The sequence below is a fragment of the Mesoplodon bidens genome (assembly GCF_964165515.1).
Source record: "Mesoplodon bidens genome assembly, chromosome: 9".
Lineage (NCBI taxonomy): Eukaryota > Metazoa > Chordata > Mammalia > Artiodactyla > Ziphiidae > Mesoplodon > Mesoplodon bidens.
In genome coordinates this window covers 70,145,582-70,152,515 of record NC_138166.1, presented here as the reverse complement: position 1 = coordinate 70,152,515, position 6,934 = coordinate 70,145,582, and the positions used below count along the sequence as shown (strand labels likewise).

Here is a 6,934-nt window from a genome sequence, read left to right as displayed (position 1 = left end):
GTTTCTTTAGTCATTCACCCACTAAAGAATGTTTATTTCCAGTTTTTGGCTATTTCGAATAAAGCTGTTATAGACATTTGTTTACAAGTTTTTACATGAGGATAAGTTTTTATTTTTCTGGGATAAACACCCAAGAGTACAACTGCTGGATATTATGGTAGTTGCATGTTTAGTTTAAGAAACTGCCAAATTGTTTTCCAAGAGTGGCGAGGAATTATCTTTTAAAAACTTCTAGGCTGGGAACAGGGAGCAGATCAAGTCTATTGAATGGGGTTTGCCACCAGGCTATGGAGCAGGTAAATGAGCTAAAGTGAAGGGCAATAAGGCCCCGAGTGCTGGTAACATGGATGGTGGATTACAGTGCTGCTCTGAGGCAGTAAGTCAGATCCCCAGGCCCATGTGCTCTCCAGCAAATGCTCAGCATCCTACACCAAGAACAGAGACCGCCAGAAGGCTTATGAGGATGATTGCAAAACCACTGACTTAAAATCTGACTGGGGCAAAAGCTATTCCCAAAAAGCAGCAGCTCTTGAGTTCTTAAACTTATTTAAATTCGCCACTCGAACCTATGACAAGGGTTTAAAACATGAAGCAAACGATCCTCAGCTCAAAGAGGTTTTACAGAATATGGAGCCTCAGTCAGCAGAGAGGAAATTCAAGAATGCTTTCAACATGTCCGATCTGTACCAGAAGTTGGAGAGTGATCCCAGGTCAAGGACACTGCTCATGGATCCTACCTACCAGGAACTGATAGAACAATGTTAAACAGGCCGTCTGACCTGGGCAAAAACTGCAACATCCCCAGATCGTGACTACCCTCAGTGTCTCCTTCGAGGCTATCTGGGCAGTATGGATGAGGAGGAAGAAGTTGAGACACCTCCACCACCACCTTCTCCCTAAAAGGAGACCAAGTCAGAGCCAATGGAAGAAGATATAAGCAGGGAATAATAAGCTGGCACTGAAAGAAAAAGTTGGGGAAGGATGCATGTAAGAAAAAAGACTTTGACACAGCCTTGAAACAGTATGACAGAAGCAACGGCCAGGACCCCACCAACATGACTTGCATGACCAATCAAGCAGCCATGTATTTCACAAAGGGCGACTAGAGTGAATGTCAGGAGCTTTGTGAGAAGGCCATTGAAGAGGGGCTAGACAAGCAAGAAGACTATCCTCGACAGATTGCCAAAGCTTATGTCAAATTGACAGAGCCTATTTCAAAGAAGGAAAGTACAAGGATGCCATCTATTTCTACAAATCTCTGGCAGAGCACTGAATCCCAGATGTGCTCAAGAAATGCCAACAGGCAGAGAAAATCCTGAAGGAGCAAGAGTGGCTAGACTACATAAACCCTGGCCTGGCTTTGGAAGTATCCCCAGGCCAGGAAGCACTATAAAGAACCCATCAAACAGGAACCCAAGAGATACCAAATTGTACAGCAATCGAGCTACCTGCTTCATCAAACTCCTGGAGTTTCAGCTGCCACTCTAGGACTGTGAGGAATGTATCCAGCTAGAACTGACCCTCACCAAGGGTTATACACAGAAAGCAGCTGCCCTAAGAAGCAATGAAGGACCATACAAAATCCATGGATGTCTGCCAGAAGGCACTAGACCTGGACTCCATTGGAAGGAGGTAGCAGATGTTTACCATGGCTACATGATGGTCCTGTACAGCCAACATGACAGCCCTGAAGATGTGAAGCGATGGACCATGGCCAAGATGCAGCAGATAAGTGACCTGGCCATGTGGCTCATCCTGCAACAGATGCAGAAGGACCCCCAGGCACTCAGCGGACACATAAAGAATCCTGTAATAGTGCAGAAGATCCAGAAGCTGCTGGATGTGGGTCTGATTGCAATTCAGTGATGACTTGCTCATCATAACCCTTCCCTTCACCCTCATGTGGAAAAGGGAGCGGGAACTGTGGCAAGCAGCACAGAGAAGAGAGAGAAGGGGAAAAGGCGAACATCTTCTCTATATGTTTATACAGACCTATGTGGAAGATACAGAGACTTGTACTGGAGTCATTTGTGTGGCCTCTGGGCCCTCCTAGCACACACATAGTCTCTCCTGCTGCCCCGGAGTTTCATATGTCCCACCCCTGGTGCTCAGTCACTGTCCCAGCTGCTCTCGCATAGTTGGTGATTTGGGGGCCGGGAGTAGGCATGTATGTGGAGGGGAGGGTGTTCTTCCCAACCTCATGCCCCAAGTGTCCTCACACTATTAGCTCCATGACCCCTTCACCAACAACACAAGCCAGTCCGGCATGGTTACGTGTTTTTAAAAAAAAGAAAAGAAAAAGTAGTTCTGTTTATTGTTAGTACTGACCAGACAAGAGAAAGACAAAGAAAATACATCTTTGTTCAAGCTTAGTTCTTTTACAGGAATAGGAAACTAGAAGTCTATTCAGATCTTCTTATCATAGCTTAATTAATGAGAAAAGGTGACAGTGCATTATTATCAAGGTGTCTTTGGGGAAAAAAAGCAATTTATTAATAAAAGCAGCTTAAAACTTCACAACTATTTTTAACGTTGACCTAGGAGCCCAGTATGTGTAGTGCTTTCATGGTCTACTGATGTAATATTTGGCACTGAGCAGACTCTGAATGTTTTACTCAACATTTTGGGATTAAAATACAGAAACGTTCTTCCCATGTTCCCAAGTATGTAAATCTATTTATCTTGATTAATTTTTTTAAAGAACAAGGCCTCAGAAATACAGATACACGTTCTCTTCCCCAAAACAAAATAAACTGTATCCTTTGAAGCTGAAAAATAAAAATTTCAGAATATTTTTGAATAATTTAGAAAGTTCTAAATCTTGAGACGTAATATTCCAATTATGAAATCATTACTGCACAGCAAGTAATTTTGGCCCAAATCCATTCTCTTGAAATCTGAAGTCAACAGGAGTTCTGTGCAGGAGACAATCATGTTCAACCAGTACAGGGCTACTCCTAACCTTAAAGATTTTCAGTTCATGAAATATTTATGCATCCTAAACCGGATTTAAAAGTCATCACAGGCATCTACCTGCAGGCAAACTATTCAGTGTTTTCTGCTTTCTCCACATACCAGCTGCCTAGGGTCCCACCCACTCCAGTTGAGTATTTCATGCTATTCTCTACGCAACTCTATTCCACCACATCTGAATATCTGAATGCAAGAGATCATAGCTCCCAAGATATTTGGTGCAGGAAGATCCCTAGAAGTCCTATGTATAATCACTGTGAGGTCTTCAGTTTCTTCTATACAGACACAAGTCACTTCTCATCACTGATGACATTTCCCTCTTCATTCTATCCAGGTTGGAGCTGCTACAATGTTTTTCTTTGTTCCTGATTATCAGTTACATATTATCAACATTCATTTTCCCCTGTAGCATTTTGTGTTAATTCACTATTCTTATTCGGAAAATAAAAATTTTATTTAAATTTTTTCTAATTAGTCCAGTAGAATTCCTTCCTTTCCCATAATAACCCTCTTAATGATGAGTTTTTATTTCTTATTAGTTGTTATAATACTGGCTTACTTGAAGGAGTTGTAGCTTTTCCTTATATTGAATAAATATAACACATATTCAGTGAGTGCCTACTATTTCCACTGTGATATCACTGGAAATTCTGTGGTGTAAAAGATGGATAAATTTCCTACCCTAATGGAGCTTACAACCTAATGGTGAAGAGAGACATTAAACAGATCATAACACAAGCAATTAATTACAATGCTAGCAAGCATAAGAAAGAAAAATGCTACAAATGTACACAGAAAGGGACTGATAATCTGGCAGGAATTGTAGGCTAGCAAAAATGATGCTCAGCCTGAGATCTGATAATGATTAGGAGTTAACAGAGACAAACGAAAGAAGAAGTGTGTCACTAGAGTGAAAAGGATTTTGGCATAGTTAGGAACCCACAGAATGTCACTGTGTCTGGAACTCAGAGCATAAAGGGGAGAAAGCTGCAAAAGAAAGCTGGAGCCAGATCCTGCTGAGTCTAGTAGGCTCTGAATTTTATTCAAGTTGCATTTGAAGTATTTTTAAGCAAGGGATTGCCATGATCAGCTTTGTACTTTAAAAGGATCACTCCTGGAAAATGAAACAAAGTAACCATATGACTTAGATGGGGCAGGGGAGAACAAAAATGGATGAAGGAGGACAATTAGGGGCCTTTTATAGATGCCTAGGAGAGAAATGATGGATTTCTTGGATGACTGTGTTGGTACTGAAGAGGAAAAATACCTTAAACCTAAAGCTAATGAGATGTGGTTTTTAACCACAGCAACTGAATGGCTTGGATAGGTTTAAGGTATATGATTTCTGTTTGGGACACGTTTGAGTATGGGCTAGAATATGAGTTCCAGGATGATAGATTTTTTTGGCTTTTTTGTTCACTGCTGCAACCTGTGCCTCCAGAGACATTCAAGTGGAGATGTTGAATAGGCAGCGAGATTATATGGAATTGCAGCTCAGAAGAGAGATTTGGGTTGGTATTAAAAATGTGGGAGTCAGGACTTCCCTGGTGGTCCAGTGGTTAAGAATCTGCCTTCCAATGCAGGGGACGAAGGTTTGATCCCTGGTCAGGGAACTAAGATCCCACATGCCGAGGAGCACCTAAGACCTGAAACTAAGACCCAACACAGCCAAATAAATAAATAAATATTTTTTTAATGTGGGAGTCTATTGTATATTAACGCATATATGAGGAATCTAGAAAAATGGTACAGGTGAGCCAGTTTGCAAGGCAGAAATAGAGACGCAGATGCAGAGAACAAACGTATGGACACCAAGGGGGGAAAGCAGGGTGGTGGTGGTGGGATGAATTGGGAGATTGGGATTGACATGTATACACTAATATGTATAAAATAGGTAGCTAATAAAAAAATAAAATAAACTTTGTACCTGTTTTTAAAAAAAGAAATGTGCAAGTCAGCAGGATATAGAATGTAGGTCCTCTCTGAAGCCAGGACAATACTGAGCTCCTCTAGGGGAAGGCTGAAGAGTGGGAAAGTCAAGATCAAGCACCGGTGACCAGCTCGCCTTCTAACAGCTCTCTGCAGCACCAAGTGGTTGCCAAAGCATTTAATCATTCTCATCATGATCTCTGTGAGACCCAGTCCTTGTGCTGAAGATGTTCAGGCCCCGGTATCTCGCATTACAGCATTCAATTTAGACCTGTTCCACAGGAATACTAATCCCTTCATCTCTCTCTCTCTCTCCACTCCTTCTTTCAAGAGCAGTGGATGGAAGGAAATTTAGGAAAATGGGTTACAGTATAAAATGGAACATGACGCTGAATTGTTGATGGAAGATACAAACTTTTAAAAAATTAATTAATTAATTTTAATTTTAATTTTAATTTTTTTGGCTGCATTGGGTCTTTGTTGCTGAGTGCGGGCTTCCTCTAGTTGCAGTGAGCAGGGGGCTACTCTTCATTGTGGTGCACAGGCTTCTCATTGTGGTGGCTTCTCGTTTCAGAGCACAGGCTCTAATTGTGCGGGCTTCAGTAGTTGTGGAACGTGGGCTCAGTAGTTGTGGCTCACGGGCTCTAGAGCACAGGCTCAGTAGTTGTGGTGCATGGGCTTAGTTGCTCCACCGCATGTGGGATCTTCCCAGACCAGGACCCAAACCCGTGTCCCCTGCACTGGCAGGTGGATTCTTAACCACTGTGCCACCAGGGAAGTCCAGAAGATACAGATTTAATGCTTGACCCTTTCTAGCTATCAGGGCCCAAGTCAGGGTGGTAGGGTACATTTTTTAGCCAGGAAGTCATTTCTATGCTCTTTATAACTCAACATACATTTCACACTTAATTTCTCCTTAATACAATACTGGTTAATAAAATGAGATCTCTTCATAGTATGACAGTTGCTAAAAAGGCAAAACTTCTAAAAACCAAACTGGTTAGAACCAGTTTAGAACCAGATTCATTTTTAGAAGTACCTATCTTATACAACAATGAATTCAAAAGTGTAATTTGTTTATTCTATCTATGTGCTTATCAGAATGTAAACTGCACTAGGTAACCAGTACAAATTGTCATCGAAATGGAGAAACCAGAAGTCACTGAGAGTTGTGTTAAAGGCAAAAACAACCACCAAACACTCTGCTCTGTGTCCAGAATAGTTAAACATTACTTCTTTCGTAAGCAAGTTGAAATGATTTCTTTTCAAAAGACAGAGTTTAAAGATGCAGTCTGCATAAGATGCTCTTCTCCGTACACAGCCCCCCCAAAATCTCTAGTTAATGAAGTTCATTGAATAAATATGGCTATCATCATAACTGATATCTTTAGTTGAAGAGAGTTTAAATTTTTTCTTAATACTATTAATATACACATTACATGACCTTAAAAAAACCTGTTAGTCTAATGAAAGTGTTGTTAGGCTGGTGACACACAAACAGGTCATTCTATACAATGGGAATAATGATGCTTGCCTCAAAAGATTGTTGTGAGAATTAAATGAATTCATTTGGAAAGCATTCAGAACAGCCTCTGACACATAGCAAGCCAAATTAGTGTTGGCTGCTATTGCTGCTGTGACTATTACAGATATAGTTCCTATTTATCTGCATTAGAGAGATCCTCAGGGTGGGGATTACAGCTATGTTGGAATTGCAGTGATTATTACGGTAGTCCCCCCTTATCCTTGGGGGATAAATTCTTTTGTGTGTGTGTGGTTTTTTTTTTTTTTTTTGGTTGCATTGGGTCTTAGTTGCTGTGCACGGGCTTTCTCTAGTTGTGGCTAGCGGGGGCTACTCTTCATTGTGGTGTGCGGGCTTCTCACTGCTGTGGCTTCTCTTGTTGCAAAGCATGGGCTCTAGGGCACATGAGCTTCAACAGTTGTGGCGTGCAGGCTCAGCAGTTGTGGCTCTTGGGCTCTAGAGCACAGGCTGAGTAGTGGTGGCTCACGGGCCCAGTTGCTCCACGGCATG

General features: G+C 41.6%; 1 pseudogene across 1 annotated transcript; it reads left to right on the top strand.

The window, feature by feature from the left end:
* Positions 1-272: 272 nt before the first annotated feature.
* On the top strand, positions 273-1,939 carry LOC308622529 (stress-induced-phosphoprotein 1-like; annotated as a pseudogene). The gene has a single exon. The product of its transcript is annotated as a stress-induced-phosphoprotein 1-like (transcript).
* Positions 1,940-6,934: the final 4,995 nt, after the last annotated feature.